Consider the following 23,364-nt stretch of genomic DNA (forward strand, 5'->3'; position numbering starts at 1 on the left):
TGTTATTTTCTATCTCGAAAACTTTATCTTGCCAAGTGTTTTATGTTTTTCACGAAAGAAGATACTTTGTTGAATAAATGAAACTAAATTTTTCCAAAACTAAATAACTAAGACTATTTAATTTCGAAAAAATAATCTAAAGACTATATTATAACAATTTCGATCAAATTTTTTTGAAAAGAAGGTAAGGAGAGACGAGAATATTTTGAATATTTTTGTTGATGAATTGTCGATAACAATTTTCTATAGAAAGAAATGGTCGATAACATCTTATAAAAGAGAATAGTTGTCGATAACAACTATTTTATGGAGAAAAGTTGTCGATAACCACTTTTTTATGGAGAACAGTTATCGAAAACAGCTTTTCTATAGAGAAAAATTGTCGATAACAATTTTTCTATGGAGAAAAGTTGTCGATAACAACTTTTCTATGAAGAAGTGTTTTCAACAACAATTATTCTATTGAGAAAACTTATCGGTAACAACTTTTCTATGGAGAAAAAAGTTGCCGATAACAAGTTTTCTATGAAGAAAAGTTGCCGATAACAAGTTTTCTATGAAGAAAAGTTGCCGATAACAACTTTTCTATGGAGAAAAGTTGTCGATAACACAACTTTCCTATGGAGAAAAGTTGTCGAAAACAACTTTCCTATGGAGAAAAGTTGTCGATAACAACTTTCCTATGGAGAAAAGTTGTCGATAACGACTTTCCTATGGAGAAAAGTTGTCGATAACAACTTTCCTATGGAGAAAAGTTGTCGATAACAACTTTCCTATGGAGAAAAGTTGTCGATAACAATTTTTCTATGGAGAATAATTGCCGATAACATCTTTTCTATGGAGTAAAGTTATCGATAACATCTTTTCTATGGAGAAAAGTTATCGATAACAAGTATTCTATAAAGAAAACTTGTCGATAACAACTTTTCTATAGAGAAAACTTGTCGATAACAACTTTTCTATAAAGAAAACTTGTCGATAACAACTTTTCTATAGAAAGAAAATTGTCGATAACTACTTTTCTATGAAGAAATGTTCTCGATAACAACTTTCCCTAATGAAAAGTCGCCGATAACAAGCACTTCTCTAAAGAGAAGTCGTCGATAACAAGTATTTCTATGGAGAAGAATATCGATAACAATTTTTCTATGGAGAAAAGTTGTCGATAACAATTGTTCTATGGAGAAAAGTTGTCGATAACAATTTTTCTATGAAGAAAACTAGTCGATAAAAACTTTTCTACGGAGAAAACTTTTCGATAACAACTTTCTATATATTATTATCGACAATATTTTTATGAAAAAAGTCGTCTATATCAATTTTTTATAGAGAAAATTCGTCGATAACAACTTTTCTATGAAGAAAAGTTGTCGATAGTAACTTTTCTATATGAAAAGTCGCCGATAGCAAGCACTTCTCTAAAGAGAAGTCGTCGATAACAAGTATTTCTATGTAGAAGAATGTCGATAACAATGTTATGTTTATTTTTTACTTTCCCTTTTGATTAAGGACCATTTTTATTTGCCATTAGCCTATATCTAGAACACCCCCAATCATCCAAAACTACACCCACACATGAATAGAATGTATTTTCAAAAACAAAAGATCCATGTATGTATGTATTTAGATGTATTAGAATATTGTTGAATAGGAAAATAATACCTCAATTATTGGAAATATGAATTGTAAGAATGGGTGTGATGATGCAGAAACGTTTGTGAGACGAATGATTGTTATATATATAGAATATATATGTAGATGTATATGTAAATTACACTTAATATTTATAAACAAAAAATGAATATAAAAATATGTAGGACATTAAATGCAGCTATATATAAGAATTACAAAACCTTAATGATGAAGATCGTAAAAATGCAAAATAAAACAAATGCTTTTTTCATAACCACAAGACACACACACAAACAAACTAAAAAACAACAATCAAATTGAATTTGTAAAGAATAGAAAGAAAAAAAAAAAGAATGAAAATAAGAACAACTTACATACATATTTATATACATAACTAGCTATACACTATTTATGTAAAAATCCAGTTTTGGGTATAAAAAAAGTTTTTTTTTTTTCATTAATATATTTTGTTAAAGTTATTATTCTATGCTTGCCTGAGTTTTTCTTTAATTTTTTTAAATGAAAACCTAACCCAACAAAAAACCAAGTGCTATAAAATTATAAAAAAAGGAAACATAGTTTTTCCCAAGATAGCTGGCCTTTATGATAACCCCTAGATGTAAACTGTAAATATTTAAAATTTATTTTGAGAATTTCTAAAAAATATTTATAAATAATTGAGGTTATGAGGTCACCTAACCTCAACTTTCAAAGGCCAAGTCGCCAGTTCCTTTTCTTTCAATTTGTAACCCCCTCTTTGTAATTATCTTTTTTTTATAAAACAAAAACAATATATCTAGCCGTAGTATCTAAAAAAACACAATTCCTAATGTAACTTATACAACAACAAAAACAAAAAAATGTAATAATTATTTTAAATAGACAACAACAAACAAAAGAAAACACAAAAAAGAACTAAATTAATTAGACAATAAGCTAATCATAATTAAATTGAAAAAGAAAACCAAGAAAAGAATGAAAAGAAAATGAAAAAAAGAAACGAATAAAGAAAGATCAAAATAATGCATATTCCACATACACCACATAAACCCGAATGCCAGAACCGGTAGAATCTATTTATTTATTATAGTTTCCATTTTTAGACAAACAATGCTTCAAAATGCTTTAATATGTTGATATTTTTTTGAAGGAAAACAAAATCCAAAAAACAAAATAAAAGAGAAAAAAATAAAAAAAGCAAAGTTTTAAGTTGACAATTTGAAAAAAAAAACAGTTTTGCCTTAATTCGTTGATGCCTTAGTTCTTATTGCCAATTGGAATTGTATGCCTAAAAGTATGCTACAAATTAGGTTTATGAGTTGTGTTTGGTTGTACAAAAGGGTAAGTATAGTAGCATATTTACATTAGAGCGTTTTATTAAGTAAATTCTTTTATCAGGATTTATTTAATGTAAATATACAACCATGTTACAGAAACGAGTTCCGAACGAAAGTGAAATCAATTCCGCATTCCGCTTATTGAGACAAAAAAATCTTTCTATTTAATTTAATATTTATTTAATATTCAATATTTTCACAATTGTTACTTCTACTGTTTTTCTATACCCTCCACCTTAGTATGGAGCATGGTAGAAGAATACAGGTAGATGCATCAACGCTTAGGAACATTGAAGTGTCAAAAAAAAAAATTTAAATGTCTTTTCAAATATAAGTACATTTTTATATGTTTTCTTATACGACATCATTCGGAGGTTATTATAAAACGCATTTTTCTACAATTTTTATAAATTTAAATAAATTTTCATTCAACATTTCAATTCCAAAATCGGTTTGACAGTTCATTGTCCCAGCAGCTGTGTCGATGCGTCTACCTATATTATTCTACCATGGTATGGAGGGTATACTAAGTTTGTAGCACCTTGATCAGCATAAAATTCTATGTCGATTTAGCGATATCCGTCCGTCTGTGGAAATCGCTCTAGATTCCGAACGAAATGAAGTAGGTTGATAAAATTTTACTCAAATGTATATTATGTCTGCAGGACTTCTGGTATTGAAAATGGGCCATGTAGGTCCACGTTTTGGTATAGCCCCCATATAACGATACCTCCCGATATTCGGTATTTTGATAATTTTAGCGACATTATTCACCGGAAATGTTTCAAATTTTGGTATTTAAAGTTCATAATGGATACTACAGCTTATGACAGAAAATTGTCCGTGCAGGTCCACGTATTGGTATAGCCCTCATAGAATGGCACCTCCCGATATTAGGTATTTTGATAATTTTAGCGACATTATTCTCTTGAATTGTTTCAAATTTCGTATTTGAAGTTCCTGAAGGGTACTACAGCCTGTGACAGAGAATTGTCTATGTCGGCCCACGTCTTCATATATCCCCCATATAACTGTACCTCCCTATATTCGGTATTTTGTATACGTACAACGTAATATTATTATCAAGCTTAGATCGAGTTCGGAGATGGGTAATATCGATCCACTCCTCCACGGTACCATTCAAACAAAAAGTCGAAATTTTCAAAAAAAAATATTTTATTTCTGAATATCTATGAATCTCATAAAACGCGACATTAACATCAGATTCCATTTAAACTTGACACGTCTCAATATTTCCATCAACACAATATCTGTTATGAAGATGGTAGAGTTCGGACCATTCTTTCTGGTACCTTCCCCACAAATGTTCAAATTTTCAATAACAAAAACGATTATAAAATCGGAAATAAGCATCTGGTTCCCTTTAAATTACTCACATCACAATATTTTTATTAACGCAAGGTCTGGGGTGAAATTGGGATATATCGGTCTACTCCTTCTGGTACCTCCCCCACAAAGGGTAAAAATTTTGGGTATCCATGAACCTCATAAAATTCCAAAATAATATTCACTTAGAGTTGGAAGATCGCAATTTTTCCATCAACACAAGATCTATTATGAAGAAGGTAGAGATCGGACCATTCCTTCTGGTACCTCTACCACAAGGGTTAACTCTTTTCAAATTTCACACATTAGATGAAGTATGAAAATGGAATGCTTCGGTCCGCCGTATTTGTTAAAGTATAGGAAGTAGTCGATATACTCCAAATCGTGCACGTTGTAATATTTATATCAGTCTTAGGTCAGACACGATTTCGTCAATATTATCCAATTGCTTCGGAACCTCCTCCATAGAGGGTCAACAGTTTGAATAATTATAACTCAAGGCTGGTGGTATACATCTGTAGGCAAAACTGTTGGATTTCCCTTTCAAAACCAAAAATTTAATAACTTTTTGATTTAGGACTTCTTTTTTTTTAACACCTGTAAATACAGTCTTGTTTCATTGCCTCGTCATATCGCTAAGTAATATTTCATGGCAGAATAATATAGGTAGATACATCAACGCTTAGGAACATTTATATGTCAAATTCTTAAAATTTTTTTGGTCAAAAATAAGTAGGTTTTTAGATGTTTTCTTATACGACACAAATAGGAGGTTGCTATTGTATGCATTTTTCAAATGTTTTAACGAATTGTATTAATTTTTCATTCAAAATTCTCAATTTTAAAATTGGTTTGACTGTTCTTTGTCTCAGAAGCTGTGTTGATGCGATTACCTATATTCTGTTACCATGGAATCGTTTTTCCCTGTCGTTTATTCCTTAAAACTCCCATAAGTCACAAAACGAACTAAAGAACCCTTCACAACGGACCCATATGTGAAAAGATGTTCTCCTGTCTCTCTGCAATAATTTCCACGATGGCAACTCTATACCATATACAAACAACAAATGAGCCACTCAAACTAATATTTTTATAGAGCATTTTTTATGCATTAAATAATTATGCATTTTCTAAGTAAATTTGCAAAATATTAAAAAAAAATTGAAAATATTTTACATAACAATATTTAAAATAAATAGATTTTTTGGGAAACGGCTTTTTTTTGTTAGGGAGGACCACATGTTTTGATTTATTTGTCACAGCAAGTCTACATTCGATTAATCGATTGTTGAAAAGTAAAAGATTGCAAAGGCGACTTTTTGTAATCGATTTCTCGATTGTTTTCTTTGTTTCTCTCTCTCTTTCAACACTCCCAAAACAAAATGCTCTCTTTCAATTACCCAAAATTTGTAGGGCATTTTTATTTTTTAAATAATTCTCAATTTTCGAAGAAGTAACGTCGTTGAACGGACGGAATACGACGGGTTTGTACAATTTTTTTTTTTTCAAAGGAAACAAATTAATGAAAAAGAATGAAAAAAGTGATCAATTTGAATGAAAAGATTGTTTGCAAAAGAATGAAGTGCCACAAAAAAGCAAAAAAAATAATTTAAAAAATCTGTATTCTTTGTGTTTCTTTTTTGTTGTTTAAAAAAATATAGTTTGCAGGGTGTTGTTGTGCAGCTGCATGCAGAGAAGTTTGTGTTTTTGGAAGTGTTCGTGCGTGTGTGTGAGCTAAACTAAGAAAAATTAAATCTTTAACTATTGAATTGTTTTGCTGGCTGCTGCTGCTGCCGCCTACCTATATCTTGTGTGTGTATCGGAAAGCGAAAGAAAGAAAGAAAAAGTGTAAGCATCCATTTTTAATGGGAATTTAATTAATGTTTTTAGTTGTTAATGAAACAAATTTGAGTTAAATAATCAAAGGAAAACCCCTAACTAGCATCCAATCAGAAAGAAAAGTGGAAAATTTGAAAAGAAAAACGTCTGTGAGTAAATGCTTAAATGTTGTAAAATAAGTTATCATTCATAAAGAAAAGATTATCAAGAGCTGTGGTAAACAATTTTTGCAAAAATTCCAATTTTTGCAAAGAACCTCGAATTATAATTTTACTGTTGTTGTTGATTTTGCTGTTCCCAATTCAAACAAGAAAAAGTGAAGGAAAAAGTTTATGGGGCTTGTATGTTGCTTCTTTATTCCCCCCTCCCATACCCCACCAACATGTCTGTCTTTTGATTATTCTATTCTGTTCATAAATCTCACCTCCAACTGCGCATAGCAGCATATCTTCATGGGCTCCATTGTGTGTTAATTGTGTGTGAGAATATGTTGTTATCTTCTCATGTAAAGCAGCAGCATAACTCTCTCTTCTCTCGGGCACACACAACACACTTGGCGCTCTCTCCTTCTCTCATGTGTGTTTTCTTGCTCAGCCTGGCTTGAGCTTAATTTCTTTTGTTTTGTTATTGACACACAACCAAGTCAGCCATCCAGCCAGCCAACGACAACAACAACAATCTTGTTGATGGTGTTGTTGCTGTAACGTTCCCAGTAAACAATTTTTGCCGAATTCGGTCCGATTTCTGTCAGAATCTCTGAAAAAATGTCCGATTCTGATTCCGAATTCCTTCCGATTTCGGTACGAAAGTTGTATGGACGTGGTCACCGAATTCGGAAAGATTTTCTGAAAAAAATCTGAAAAAATATTAGATTTTCTGGACGAATTAGGTCCGAATTCGGTGAAAATTCTTGAAAAAATAGGAGAAAAAATTAGATTTTCGGAAAAGATTCGGAGGACAACTCCGAATTTCTGAAAGAAATCGGGCAGAATTCGTCTGGAAATTCGGCGGAATATTCAGATTTTCTAAAAGAAATCGGTCAGAATTCGAAAGAAAATTCGGAATAAAATTCAGATTTTCTGAAAAAAAACGCTCAGAATTCGGGAGAAAGTTCCGATTTTCTGAAAGAAATCGTTCAGAATTCGGAAGAAATATCGAAAAAATCGTCACACCACTTAAAAATGAAAAAAAAACACATATTTATTTAAAAAACAAACAATTTATTTCGGGTTTCGTAAAAATGTAGTTTAAATATTACATCTATAATACATTAACATTATAAATATTATTTTTATTAGGAACATAACATACAGTATTTTAATGCACAAAAGAGTTGAACAGATAACAGATAATTTAACTATACCGAAGCACGTTTCTGTTTCAACTGCTAAACAAGAACTAAAAATAAAAAGCAGTGCACACAGAAAACCGGTATGTAGTTGTTTTTGCAATTTTTTTCCATCATATTTTTTTGGGAACGAAAGAGAAAGAGGCTGATTCACAACAACAACAAAACGCACATTTTTACAACGGAAAATCTAACAGTTCACAATAACAATAACAAATAGCATTTTTGCTTTGCGCTTTGTTGTTGTTGAGATCTTGAAATGAATGATCACAACAACAACTACTATGGGAGAGAATGTGTCAAACCACCACCATCCGTTTACATGTGGGAGAGAATATGCCAGAGCAATAGACAATCTACTCTCTCCGTTTGCACATTTTTCGAGTTTTTTTTCGCTTAAAAACACAGGAAAATGTGCAGAAATTCTAAAAAAAAAAACGTTTAGAAAATCGGACCAATTTCTATCAGAAATTTCTGAAAAAAACGTCAGAAATTTCGGAAAAAAATCTAAAATCAGAGCAGTCGGAAAAAATTGTTTACTGGGTTGCTTTTCGTTTTCTTCTTCTTTCTCCCCACAAGAACCATGGATTAAATTGGTATGTATAAATGATAAAAAAAATATGTTGGGGATTTCTTCTTAATGTCGTCGAATAATTGTGGAATATGGCTGGATTGAATTATGAAAAGCCGAAGAATGAGTGTATGTGCAAAGAATATATAAAAAAATGAAGAAAAGAGACTGAAAGAAAGAAGAAACAATAACAAAATAATATATACAATAGTGGACACTTGACAATTGTAGAGAAGAAATGAAAGAAGTACTTTGTGTTAATAACTGTGTTTGTGAAAGAAGAAATAAAAAAAACAACAAAACAACATCAATTGAAATTGTGTGACCAGCAACCAGGGATGGAAAATCGATATTATTATTGAAGAAAAGTACTAAAGAAGGGAGTTTTAACATAAAAGTAAGAAAAACTTAATAAAATCTAACCGATTTCTTTTAAAATTTTTATTAGTTGTGGATGTTTTTACGCCTTATAACATATTTTATTGGAAACGCTCCAGGTTATCCGCTTATTCGATCCGAATATTCGGTTATAAGAACCGGTGTAACAACTTTAATTTTTTTAAAACTCTTAATTTTTGTGGCTTTAGGCCTATTCTTGAATTGACCTGATATCGATAAATTCGACATTATTTTAGAAGGATAACATTACAGGGTGAGATAAAAAGACTGCAACAAAGTCTAACGGCATAATTTTTACTTTTTTTCAATTTTTTTTTTAATGAAAGCAAAAAATGTCGGAAATAGCATAAAATTTTAGAATAAGTTTAGATTTTTTCGAATTGGTCACCTTTGGCACGAATTATGGCCTTCAAACGGCCAATGAAACGTCACACGCTGTCCGAATGTTGCTCTGCGGTATTTTGACCCATTTCCGGCGGAGCGCTTGCTTGAGGTGATCGACACTTTGGTATTTTTTAGTGCCAACCTTGCTTTCCAAAATACTCCTGGCACAATAGTCCAACAGATTTGGTATCAGGAGATTTTGGTGGCCATTGTGCGTTGAAAATGAAGCGAGGAACCAAATTTGGTACCATTCTTGGGTGGCGCGTGCTGATTGCGATGATGCTGAGTCCTGTTGGAATGTCCAGGTCTGCGACCAAAATGTTTGCGTGGCCAAGGCTTTAATGCACCCTCCAGAATATTTTCACGATAATATTCGACATTTATTCTGATGCCACGGTCGATTAATACAAGCGGAGAGCGATCATCGGCTGTTATGGCGGCCCACACCATCACCATGACCATGGAAGGTGCACATTTTCTGGACAACGAATGTTTTCTCATCGGAGAAAGTCAAATTCGGCAGTTCACCACTTTCGGCCAAACTAATTTTCTTTCAGTTGCGGTGTAAGTTCTTGCAATTTTAATAGCTTTACCCCGAGCGCATTTTTCAATATTTGCTAAATGGAATATTGCGATATGTGTTCAGCTCACGAGCCATTCTTCGGGCACTGCGACGCGAATTTCGATCAAGTCGCTTCTTAACTTTTCGAACCATTTCGGCTGATGTTGCTGTTTTCTTCTGTCCACTTCCTTGACGACGGGCTACGCTACCCGCTACCAAGAATCGGATGGTTATTTCGCGTTTTATGAGCTTCACGAATATTGAACAATATAGTCCTAGTGGGGGAGATACCAGAAGACGTGAACCGATATATCCCATCTTCACACCAGACCTTGGGCTAATAAAATATTATGTTCTGTGCGTAATTTGAAGGAAATAGGATGCTTATGTCGGTTTTATCATCGTTTAGGTTATTCAAAACTTTGACCCTTTGTAGGGGAGGTACCAGAAGAAATGGTCGGATCTTTACAATCTTTATAACAGATTTAGTGTTGATGAAAATATTGAGATATGCCAAGTCTGAATGGAATTGGACGTTTATTTCGTGTTTTATAGGTTTCATGAATATTCAAAATTTTTAACCTTTGTGGGGGAGGTATCAGAAGCAGTGGACCAATATATTCCATCTTCACACCAGACCTCAGGTTAATCGAAATATTTTGATGTGTGTAATTTGAAGACTATCGGACACTTACATCACATTTTAAAAGAGTTATAATTATTCAAAATTTTGACCCTTTGTGGGGGAGGAACTTGATGAAGCTGACCGATATTGTCCATTTTCGCACGTGACCTAGCACTGATGCCAATATTAGGATTCGCAAAGTTCGAGCAAAATCTGATTATCCTTTCTCTTTCTATGCAGTAAATTATTTTATTTGAAAATGTTAACAATTTGTGTGGGAGGTGCCAGAAGGAGTGGACTGATATTGCCCACCTCCGAACTCTATCTAAGTTTGACAATAATATTATGAAATACTAAGTTCGGACTAAATCGGACACTCCCTTCGAGAGTTATCGTGTGCAACAGCCAGAGAACTGAACGGACGGACATCGTTAGATCGACTCCAAATATCTTGAAATGGGCGCCATATTGGGCGCCATTTTGTCAAGTAATAAATATTTTGAATCAGAATTCAATTAATACGAAAATTAGAATACTCAATTAAGCATTTGGGAAATTGAGCGCCAAATGATTTTGACGATTTTAACAAAAATTAAAAGCAGGAATTATTAGTTTGATCATCCTGTCCGTAGTGAATTACTTTACATCACTAACTTGTCCACTCTGATATAGATCCCCTTCATTTGGAAGACCTTTTACATAAAAAAGTATCATAGCCCTAAATTTCCCATCCCTGAACTTCTCGAGCCTGCTGTCTGTGTCTGTCACAACCAATAATAACTAAAAATTACATCTTCAAGAACATTGATAGAGATGAACGACGAAGAGAATAAAAAACAAAACAGAAAATATGTCAACCAAATTATTGTGTGTGGAGAATCGTCCGAACAACGTTTGTCATCAAATGCAAAATGTGTAACCAACAACATTTTTGTTTGAAAATTCATTTTAACGTTATCCCCTGTCTGAATTTAAGAAAAAAATTCACTTAATCACCCTGTCGTCACCACCCCCTCTACTTCCCAACTTTTCTTGTTTTGTTGTCTAGTCTAATGTTTACATTAGTTTAGTGTTATATTTTGAAATTGTGTTAATAAAAAGAAGAGCACAGCCGAAATATCTCATCAACCCAAATTAGCGGAATTGAGGAGTAGTAGAAGCAGCAACAGCAGCATCACACAGCAGCCAATCTGTCAGCCATCCAGCCAGCCAGTCAGCCAGAGATTCGATTGTAACAATCAGAACATAAAATAACAACAGCTACAACAATATCGACCTAATGGTTGTCAGTGGCAGCAGACAGTCAGCCAGCCAGCCGGAGTAAAAAGAATAAGCCAGCAAAGTGTGCGTTGTGTGTGTCTATATTTCGCCACAGCTAATTGGATTTGTGTGTATAACTGAACACAACACAGCGAAGCATAAAACGACCACGACGACGACGGCGACAACCGCAACAACAATCGTATTGTGAAGCGTGTATATTTACATACAAACCGCTTTACATAGATACAGTACAACATAAAAATATGTTTATGTATTTTTGTTTTCTTATAAGAAAATTATTTTATGTGGGATATTTGAAAAATCGGGCTAATTCAAGGAATATTTATGTTCCCCAAAATTGATGGTAATTTTGGCTATTCAAATAAACAGTCTATGACTGGAAATTGTCTATAAATACCCCGTCTTCGTATAGCCTCCATATAATGGTATCTCCCGATATTCGGAATTTTGATGATTTTAGCGACATTTTTTATCGAAATTGTTTCTTATTTCATATTTAAAGTTCGTAATGGGTACTACAGCCAAAAAATTACAAAAAATATTTATGAAGACCCACGTTTTTATAAAGCCCCCCATACAAGGGGTTTCATTTGAGAGGTATTTTTCTACGGATTTTTTTTTTTTTTTTTTTGAAAATTTCAACTTCCTTGGTGGAGGGATTAAAAAACTTCGGACCGGCCGAACTTTGTTGCATTTTTACATGTTTTTATACCCTACACCACAAGGTGGTCAGGGTATTATGTCTTTGTGCATTTGTATGTAACAGGCAAAAGGAAACGAGATAGACCCATGGTTCCTTTTGATGATCTGCATAGAATCACTTTCTGAGTTGATTTATGCATGTCCGTCCGTCTGTCCGTCCGTCCGTCTGTCCATGTATTTTTGTAAACAAAGTACAGTTCGCATTTATTGCCCTATCCAGATGAAATTTTGCACAAATCATTTGTTTGGCCCAAGTACGAACCCTATTGAAATTGGAGATAATCGGTCAAAATTTAGATATAGCTTCCATATATATCTTCGTCCGATTTGCCTTTTATTGTGCACCAAACGTGTAATATCAGTCCGAATAGTATGGAATTTTGCACGTATGATCAGATTGGACCTGAAAATAAGTATGCCAAATTTGATCGAAATCGGTTCAGATATAGCTATAGCTTCCATATATATTGTTCATCCGATTTGTTATTTTTGTCCTCCGCAGCCGTAATATGCACTCTGTAACAACAATATTTGGGGAAATATATCAAATACAGCTCAGAAATATATTTGCTAAGTTTAATCAAGATCGGTTGAGATTTTGCACCAAACGTCTAATATTTGCCCAAATGGGATGAAATTTGGCACTTACGACCGAATTTAGTCTAGAAGCTAATATGTCAAATTTGGTGAAGATCGGTTCAGATATAGCTATAGCTCCCATATATACTGTTCATCGGATTTGTTATATCTTTGCCAAATTTCGGTTCCGATTTGGATATAGCTCCCATATATATCTTTATATAGCGACATTTTTTATCGGAATTGTTTCAAATTTCATATTTAAAGTTCGTAATGGGTGCTACAGCCAACAAATTACAAAAAATATTTATGAAGACCCACGTTTTTATAAAGCCCCCATACAAGGGGTTTCATTTGAGAGGTATTTTTCTACGGATTTTTTTTTTTGAAAAATTTCAGCTTTCTTTAAAATGGTGGAGCGTATTAAAAAATTTCGGACCGGCCGAACATTGTTACATTTTTACATGTTTTTATACCCTACACCACAAGGTGGTCAGGGTATTATGTCTTTGTGCATTTGTTTGTAACAGGCAAAAGGAAACGAGATAGACCCATAGTTCCTTCAGATGATCTGCATAGAATCACATTCTGAGTCGATTTGTGTATGTCCATCCGTCTGTCTGTTCGTCTGTCCATGTATTTTTGTAAACAAAGTACAGTTCTCATTTATTGCCATATCCAGATGAAATTTTGCACAAATCATTTGTTTGGCCCAAGGACGAACCCTGTTAAAATTAGAGATAATCAGTCAAAAGTTAGATATAGCTCCCATATATATCTTCGTCCGATTTGCTTTTTATTGTGCACCAAACGTGTAATATCAGTCCGAATAGTATGAAATTTTGTACCTACAACCACATTAGGCCTGAAAGAAAGTATGCCAAATTTGATCGAAGTCGGTTCAGATATAGCTATAGCTCCCATATATATTGTTCATCCGATTTGTTATTTTTGTTCTCCGCAGCCGTAATATGCACTCTGTAACGACAATATTTGGGGAAATATATCAAATACAGCTCAGAAATATATTTGCTAATTTTTATCGAGATCGGTTCAGATTTGGATATTGCTCCCATATATAACTTCGACCGATTTACGTTTTATTGGGCACCAAACATCTAATATTTGTCCAAATGGGATGGAATTTGGCACTTACGACCGAATTGAGTCTAGAAGCTAGTATGTCAAATTTGGTGAAGATCGGTTTAGGTATAGCTATAGCTCCCATATATACTGTTCATCCGATTTGTTATATTTGTTACCCACAGCCGTAATATGCACTCCGTAACAACGATATTCAGGGAAATATATCAAATACAGCTCAGAAATATCTTTGCCAAATTCTATCGAAATCGGTTCCGATTTGGATATATCTCCCATATATATCTTTATCCGATTTCAGATTAATTGTGCACCAAACGGCAATACAAGTCCAAATTTAAAAGATACAAATGCTTCGGCATATTCAGTCCTTTGAACTTTAAATTATAATTATAATTATATATAATTATAATTATGATTATAATTATAATTATAGCGTGTATGTTGACTTCTCCCATTAAAACGTTTAATTGTTATGCGGAGCTCTACTAAATTAGCAAAGTGGTGCAGGGTATCATAAAGTCGACCCCGCCCGACTTTAAGACTTTCTTTACTGGTTTTTTAAGTCCCATGGTGGGTCATTTGGTATCAGTATTATGAAATGATAATTTGATAGTTGAAATAAGATTTTTAGGTTATGGACTCACGTTGGGCGCCATGTGGTTCGTTAATATTAACCAAAGAAGAAAGGCTGAAATCATTATTTTACCATATCCAGAGTGAATTACTTCTCATCACTAAATTATCCGGCAATTTCTGCATTGCGGTCCGACAAAATGCTTCTAAACGACCCAAAAATACTAGAATTTTGGAAACTGCAACTGCAAGATTTTCACAATTTTTATACCCTTAGTCATATGGCTACAGAGGGTATATATCACTTAATACGGCCAAAACATGGCTCTTTGGACCAAATCCGTTTCAGGGCATTTTGAGTCGATTTAGGGGTGTTTGTCAGTCCGTCTGGCTGGTTTGGTGTGCACGATAACTGCCAAAGGACGTATTCGATTTGATCAGGGCATTTTGAGTCGATTTAGGGGTGTTCGTCAGTCCGTCTGGCTGGCTGCTGTGCACGATAACTCTCGAAGGACGTATCCGATTTGATTCAAATTTGGTACATCGTAATATTATTTGTGAAACGTAGGTCGAGTTCGAAGACGGACAATATCGGTCCACACCTTCTGGTACCTCCCACACATGGGGGTCACGAAAAACGCTCGAAGAGAACGAAATAAGCATCCAACCCTCTTCAAATTTCACATATCCAAAAAGTTTTGCTACTCAAAGATTTGTTATGAAGATGCTAGGTACCTGCCAACCCCTTCTGATACCTCACCCACAAAGGGTCACAATTTCCAATACATATATGAGACATAACTTGCAAAACAAGTCAGTGATTCATTACAATTTGCTATATCTAAAATATTTCTTCCAACCAGAAACCTGAGATGAATATGAAATTTATGATTTCGCATAAAATTGGATAAAGATTCCTTCGGAGCCTACTCCATAGAGGGTCAAACATTTCAATAATCGTAACAGAAGTCGAAATATATTTAAATAATTGAACATTGGCTGAGGTTGAACATCTGTCAGATACTTTTTAACTTATTTTACAGAATAACAAATTTTAGAAATTCCATAAAAAGTGACTCAAACATTGTTTATTATTTCGAAAACTAAACAAAATTTCCAATTTGAATAAGTTAACGTTGTTAAAATTGAAAAATTCCACTCAGAATGGCAAAAGATTGAAGAAGAAAAAATCCTAAAAGTGACTACTACTAGTACACTTACCCTGTAAAAATGAAAATTTTGATAGAAACAACTGGTGTCCAAATCTAACATTTCGTTTTATCGATATTGTGAATAAAATCAAGCTAAAAATTGTATATTAAAACAATTAATTTCGATCGACATCTTCGCGATATGGAATAAGAGAATTGGTGTCCGTACTAACGGCAGGCTTTGCTTTTTATTATAAAATAAACACCAGATCATTATCCCAAAAATGTCACTTTCCTTTAAATACCAAAAAAACACCAATTATTGGGAAACCCTTTTAGTAATCCTTGACATAAATCATCCATCGTCTGAACATACCATAAGATTTTTACAATTCTTGTATCACATTATTTTTTTTCTCCTCAGACATTAATGCACACTTGCAATTAAAATCCAACGCCATTACCATCTGGTTGTTTTGATCATAGAAACTGCTGACTGATGACGAAAACCTAAAACTCCAATGTTCAATGTTATCTCTCTTAAGTTTTTTTCTTTATGGAGGTCTGCTGCGCCGTTGATATTGCAACACTTGCTAATCTCCATGCATTAACATCACAACAAAAACAACAACAAAATAAATAAATAAATAATTATAAAACTTTAATTATTCTCCACCACAGAGTCAGAGTCAACTGAGTCACATGTATTTGGGGGGGGTTCTTTTTTGTTGCTGTTGTTTGTTTTGTTTTTCAAGCAATGAACTGTGTCAAAGACAAGAGTTATTTGTTTTTGCTCTCTCACAATTGGTAACGGTGGTGGTGGTGGCAGCAGTGGAGGCAAGCAGCGCAGCGACAGCAGCAGCAGCTCTAGTTGTAAACAAATCGAATGGAAAACAATGAGTTATTGCCTTGTCCTGCTCAATTTCATTTCTTGTTTTCTTTTTCTCGGAGAAAGAAATCGACGACGTCAACGACAACGGCATCGTCTTCGACATCGTGTGCTTAGAGCAGCCTTTCTCCTAAGGAGAAATGAAAGTGCAAATACTTGAAATTTTAAGAGTGTAGGTATAATGTATGTATGTAAATATGTGTGTATGTAAGTAGGTGTTTATGTTAAGAAACCCAACAATATTTCCAGTTTACCTTTATTCAATATCGTGAGTAGGCACAGGTTGCATGGTTATATGTATGGGTGGGTGGGTATGTGCGAAAGTAATTATTGATAAAGAGAAATTGCTAATGGTGTATGCGAGACTTCTCTCCCCCCCATCCCCAGCTCATATACACACATGTTCTCCCCAACAAAAAGTAGGTGTTAGGGTGTGTATTATATCGCATGTGCCGTCTGTTGCCTGCCTTGCCTTGCCTTGCCATGAATATGGGAGACCACTTGTACCAGTTTGAGGTTTTATTGCTGCTGATGTTGTTTTTGTTTTATTTTTTTGTTTATATTTTTATTTACATGCGACATGCCCCACACCACTACACACACATACATCTACATACAACCAATGCGTGAGCCGCCACTGCATTCATGCATCGGTGTGGGTTATGTTGATTTGTCAGAATTTGGGTTATTATCTGTAATTGTGTGTACATACTTACATGCATACACACATTAGTATGTATATATGTTGGTATTGTGACATTGCATGACATTATTGAATGTATTTTACCCGAGAAAGAGTGACTCGTGCAACGGTGAAAAAGAACTCTTTATTTTCAAAGAGCGTATGCATGTGAGAACGTGCAGCGGTTTGTTGCCATTGTATGTTAATGACATGAGAACTTGTTGGTAGATCGTTTTAAAGGGAGAAGGAGAGGGGTTTATTTTCAATAGAAAAGTTCATTTCTAACGACGAACGCACGCACTGCCAGCAACGCCAGCGACCGACTTATTAACATAAACAATCGCTTAATTAAAGTTTTGAGTTTGCCGCAGAATATATACAAACAAATATAAATACATTCACACACACACACAGAAATGCATGTTAGATGTAGATTCGAGTGGTTGCAACATGACATCCGTTGATAATCGTCGAAAAAAAATATTTTAGGCCTCTTAAAGCGTATATTTTCTTGATCAGCGCCTTCGTCCTTCTATCTGTTAGAATACGGAAAAAGTGGATAAGTTTTTTGTTTTCATGTGCCTTTGGTATAAAGGTATACCAATTTCGAAGATGGGTCCACGTTTTTTACAGCCCCGCCTCATTTTTAGTTTATGTGGCATGGTTCTAACTTTTTTTAGGTATATTTTCAAATATCAATTTATAATTTGTGCTTCTGTATGTAACAAATTATTTTAAAATGCCTTAAATTTCCCTTTTGCTTACTATCCTCAATTTCGCTCTTTATTAACCCTTTATAAATTAGGGAGACAACGGCTTTGTTTTTGTCTTTGATACAGATTTAAATTTTTATACCTTCAGTCATATGGCTAGGGGAGGTTGCATATCATTTGATACGGCCAAAACGTGCCTTATCGAAATAACGCTTTTAGACCCTAGGTCTCTTTGGACCAAATCCGTTTTCGGACATTAGGAGTCGAACTAGCGATGTCCGTCGTCCGTCTGTCTGGCTGGTGCGCACGATAACTCTGGAAGGTGTGGGGTATAAAAATTTCCTCTTGCAGGACATAAATCTGCACATGCCACCCCTTTTCTGAAATTATCCAAAATTAAGCCTCCTTTTTTGACAATAAAAAAATCTATTTAAATTTTGTGTTACACATGTTCGCACATGCTTGTATGCTCACACATGTAGGTACACACCGTTGTCATGTTCACATGTAAGTCAAGTGTGCGTTTGACGGATGATGACGATGATTGCAATGAAATGATAACAGGTCAGCTAAAAGTTCAGAAAATGTTCAAGGGCGATTGTGTAGTGTTTTTGCTGTTGTTGCTGTGTGTGATTTTCCGCCTGTTTGCATTAAAGCTTAAATTAAATAAAAAAACGACAAACAAACAAAATATTAAATAAAACAACGGCAGCAAAAATTATTTAGTTTTTTTGTTGTTTTTTTTACTGAAGATGGTTGAAAAACCTCCAATGCTTAAATGACATGACACATTATATAATTTATGAAGAATTTAACAAATGTAATAAAAAATGAATGAATAACAAGTTAAAAAGCAGTGATACCCTCCACCATTTGGAACGAATTTGGAAATTTTCAAAAAAATAAAATCCTTAAAAAATTCTGTTAAAATTTGAAAAAATACCAAATATAGCCCTTATATTGGGGTCTACACGATGTGGACCTACATAGGCATTGTTTGTCATAAGCCATAACCATATTCAAATTCGGAACTTGAAATAAACGGTGAATAATGTAGCTAAAATCATCAAAATATCGTATATAGGGAGGTACCGTTATATCGGAGCGGTACGAAGACCTGGACCATCATAGACAATTTTCTGTCATAGGCTGCAGCATCCATTACGAACTTCAAATACGATATCTCAAACAATTTCGGTGAGTATTGTACCTAAAATCGTCAAAATACCCAATATAGGGAGGTACTGATATATGGGGCCTATACGAAGACCTGGACCTGCATAGACAATTTTCTGTCACAGACTCAAGTTCCCATAACGAACTCTAAATACGTAATTTGAAACAATTCTGGTGAATAATGACTCTAAAATCATCAAAATACCGAATATAGGGAGGTACCATTATATCGGGGCTATACGAAGACGTGGACCTGCACAGACAATTTTCTGTCTTAGGGTGTAGTATCCATTTCGAACTTCAAATACCAAATTTGAAACAATTCTGATGACTTATGACGCTAAAATCATCAGAATACCGAATATTGGGAGGTTCCGTTATATGGGGGCTATACGAAGACGTGGACCTGCACAGACAATTATCTGTCATAGGCTGTAGTATCCATTGCGAACTTCAAATACCAAATCTGAAATAGTTCCGGTAAATAATGTCGCTAAAATCATCAAAATACCGAATATCGGGAGGTACCGTTATATGGGGACTATATGAAGACCTGGACCTGCATAGACAATTTTCTGTCATAGGCTGTAGTATCCATTGCGAACTTCAAATACCAAATCTGAAATAGTTCCGGTAAATAATGTCGCTAAAATCATCAAAATACCGAATATCGGGAGGTACCGTTATGTGGGGGCTATACGAAGACGTGGACCTGCACAGACAATTTTCTGTCATAGGCTGTAGTATCCATTGCGAACTTCAAATACCAAATCTGAAATAGTTCCGGTAAATAATGTCGCTAAAATCATCAAAATACCGAATATCGGGAGGTTCCGTTATATGGGGGCTATACGAAGACGTGGACTTGCACGGACAATTTTCTGTCTTAGGGTGTAGTATCCATTTCGAACTTCAAATACCAAATTTTAAACAATTCCGGTGAATAATGTCACTAAAATCATCAGAATACCGAATATTAGGAGGTTCCGTTATATGAGGGCTACGAAGACGTGGACCTACATGGCCCATTTTCCATACCAAAAATCCTGCAGACATAGTACACATTTGAGTAAAATTTTATCAACCTACATATGTCAAGGAAGTGGACGGAAGAAAACAGCAACATCATCAGAAATAGTTCGAAAAGTAAAGAAGCCACTTGATCGAAACCCGCGTCGCTGTGGCCGAAAAATGGCTTGTGAGCTAAACATATCGCAATATTCCATACGCAAATATTGAAAATTGAGCTCGGGGTAAAGCCATTGAAATTCCAAAAAGGAGAAGAACTTACACCACAACTGAAAGAGAATAGACTCAAAAAGGCTAAAGAGTTGCTTGGCTTGGCCGTGGTAGACTGTGGCCAAGTGGTAGACTGTCGAATTTGGTTTTCTCTGTCTTCTATGAGAAAACATTCGTTGTCCAGCAGTTCGTTTTTACTTGCCAAAGAGGTTAGCTGAAAATGTGCACCTTCTGTTGGTCACCAGAACTCAAGCGCCGGCCATGGTAATGGTGTGGGCCGCCATAACAGCCGATGGTCGCTTTCCACTCATATTAATCGATCGTGGCATTATTAATGCCGAATTTTATCGCGAAAATATTCTGGAGGGTGTATTAAAGCCTTGGGCACACGCAAACATTTTGGCCGCAGACCTTGGACATTCCAACAGGACAGCACCATTGCATTCAGCACCCTCATCACCCAAGAATGGTTACAAAATGAGGTTCCTCGCTTCACTTCCAGCACACAATGGCCACCAAAATCTCCGGATACCAATCCGTTGGACTATTGTGTCTGGAGTATTTTGGAAAGCAAGGATGGCACTAAAAAAATATCAAATTGTCGATCACCTCAAGCGCAAGCGCTTCGCCGGGAATGGGCCAAAATACCGCAGAGTAACATTCGGGCAGCGGGTCATAATTCGTGCCAAAAGTGATCAATTCGAACAAATCTAAACTTATTCTAAAATTTGATGCTATTTCCGAACTTTATTTTTTTCATACAAAAAAAAAAAAAATATTTAAAAAAAAAATGTAAAAATTATGGCGTTTGACATTGTTGCAGTTTTTTTATCTAACCCTGTATGGTCAAATCGCCACATCTTCCTTTTGCCACTTAAATTTAATAATTTCCTTGTCATTGCAAAATTAAAATCGCTTTGAAGGTCTCTAAAGAAAGTTGTCTTGGGGATTATTGTCTCAAGCGGCTGAAATTAAAAACCTTAATTTTCATATCCCATTTAATCCTCATTCTTCTTCATACCATTGAAGGACATCATCCTCTATGCCTATTATTTATGAATAACACGTGCCTCCAACACCTAATTGTCCTGAATTTCCTTTAGGAAGGTCATGTGGGTTAATAAAAATATAAAGAATATCCATCTAATAATATTTGTAGGCGTTAGTGTTTCATATCATCTTTGTTGACAGTTTTTTTGGCCAATCCTCGATTTCCTTTCCGTTTTTTTGAATAGGACAATAACCAAACCCTTTTCTGGGCAAAATTCTTTGCATTTAAATAGTTTTCTCCCCTTAATGGAGGAAATAAAAATTTTCCCATATTTAATCATCTAATACACGCAAACCTTTCATTTGGTTGTCAGGACAACGTAGCGAGGAGGAGGGGTAAGAATAGGGAATAGTATTTGTTTTTTGCTGAGAAACGACAAAATTTTAAATATTTTTAAAAAATGAAATTCAAAAACCAAAAAAAAATAGAGGCATGCTCTTAAAGGCAGAAGATACAATATCTTCCACAGAAAGTCTATAGATAAAGGTCTTTAGGTTGCCCTTCTAGGATCAAAGGATTTAATAGATAGAAATCTTCAATTGAGGGACGATCTAGGACGATCTTCATAGCAAAGGACCTTCAAGAGACTCTCTGTATCTATAGGGACTGGGAAATACCTCCTTGCAATTTTCGAAAGTCCTTATATAGGACCAATATCTGCCAGGGGTACCATACATATGGAATGCCATTAACGGACTTAAGAGGTCCTCTATATACAGAAGGACTTCCAGAGGGGTTTTCAGACAGAAGATCCTTAAGAGTTCTTTAATACACAGAAGGTTCTATAGAGGTCTTCTATAGAAAAAAGTCCCTCAAGAGGTTTTTTACAGACTGAAGGGCCTCAAAAGGTCTTCTATAGATAGAAGGTCGTCAAGGTGTCCTTTAGACAGAAGGTCTTCAAGAGGTTTTCTCTAGTCAGAAGGTCCTCAAAATCTTTTCAGAAGGTTCTCAAGAGATCGTCTATGGTGTGAAGAGAGGTCCCCAAAAATCTTCTAGACAAAAGGGCCTGGAGAGGTCCTCTATAGACAGGCGGTCCTCAAGAGATCTTCCACAGACGAAAGGTCCCCAAGAAGATTTCTTTAGAAAAAAGGGTCTGGAGAGGTCTTCTCTGGACAGAAGGTCATCCAGAGGCCTTCTATTGACAGAAGGGCCCCAAGAGGTCTATAGAAAAAAGATCCTCAAGAGGTCTTTTATATAAAGAAGGCTCCCCGGAAGTCTTCTATAAACAGAATGTTATTAAAATATTCTTTTGTCCTTCTATTGACAGAAGGGCCCTAAGAGGTCTCCTATAGACAAAAGATCCGCCAGAGGTCTTTTATATAAAGAAGGCTCCCTAGGGATTTCTAAAGACAGAAGGTCCTCAAGGGGCCCTATAGACTGAACGTTCTCTAAGGCGTTCAAAAGTTTTTCTAAGTCAGAAAGTTATCAAGAGGTCGTCTGTGGTACGAAGCCCTCAAGAGGTCTTCTATAGACAGAAGGATCCCAAGAGGGTTTCTACTGATAAAATGATCTCCAGAGATCCTCTACAGACAAAATATTCTCAAGAGGTCCTCTACAGACAGAAGGCTCTTAGGAGATACTCTGTAGATGAAAGACCCTCAAGAAGTCTTTTATAAACTGAAGGCCTTCAAGAGGTCTTCTATAGACAGAAGATTCTTAAGAAATACTCTTTATACAAAAGGGTTTGAAGAGGTCCTCTAGGTCTTTTGTGGTCTGAAGACCTTCAAGAGGTCTCCTGTAAACAGAAGGTACCAAAAAGACCTTCTATAGGCCGAAGGTCCTCTAGAGGTCTTCTATTGAAAGAAAGCACCTAAGAGGTCTTCTATAGACAGAAGGTCCTCAAGAGGTCCTCCATAGACAGAGAGCCTTCCACAAACAGAAGACCCTCAAGAGACCTCCAATAGAAAGAAGGTCCTTAAGAGGTATTTTATATACAGAAGGCTCCCCAGAGTTCTTCAATAGACAGAACTCTCTTAAGAGGTTCTAAATAGGCAAAATATTCTCAAGAGGACTTATATAAAAAAAAGGCTTTAAACTGCCTTCAAATTACCTTGTTCTGATAGAAAACCTTCAAGAGGTCCTCTACAGACAGAAGGTCTTTCTGAGGTCTCTACTGACAGAATGTTCTTTTGAGGTCTTCTATAGACAGTAGACTCTTCAGAGGTCTTCTTTAGACA

The 23,364-nt window shown here is 35.0% G+C and overlaps 1 protein-coding gene across 6 annotated transcripts in view; it reads left to right on the top strand.

Moving 5' to 3' along the window:
- The first annotated feature begins 5,695 nt into the window (after nucleotides 1-5,695).
- LOC101900316 (prominin-like protein) overlaps nucleotides 5,696-23,364 on the top strand; it is a 115,154-nt gene continuing 97,485 nt past the window's right edge. For 5 of the 6 annotated variants that reach the window (XM_059119520.1, XM_059119516.1, XM_059119519.1 and 2 more), the window contains exons 1-2: nucleotides 5,696-5,800; nucleotides 5,978-6,164. The gene's annotated coding sequence lies outside the window, so the exon portion shown is untranslated. Of the gene's footprint in view, nucleotides 5,801-5,977; nucleotides 6,165-6,286; nucleotides 6,305-23,364 lie in introns of those variants that run through there. The other variant, XM_059119518.1, reaches the window with a different exon arrangement.

The sequence above is a fragment of the Musca domestica genome, unplaced genomic scaffold (genome assembly GCF_030504385.1).
Source record: "Musca domestica strain aabys unplaced genomic scaffold, Musca_domestica.polishedcontigs.V.1.1 15, whole genome shotgun sequence".
NCBI lineage: Eukaryota > Metazoa > Arthropoda > Insecta > Diptera > Muscidae > Musca > Musca domestica.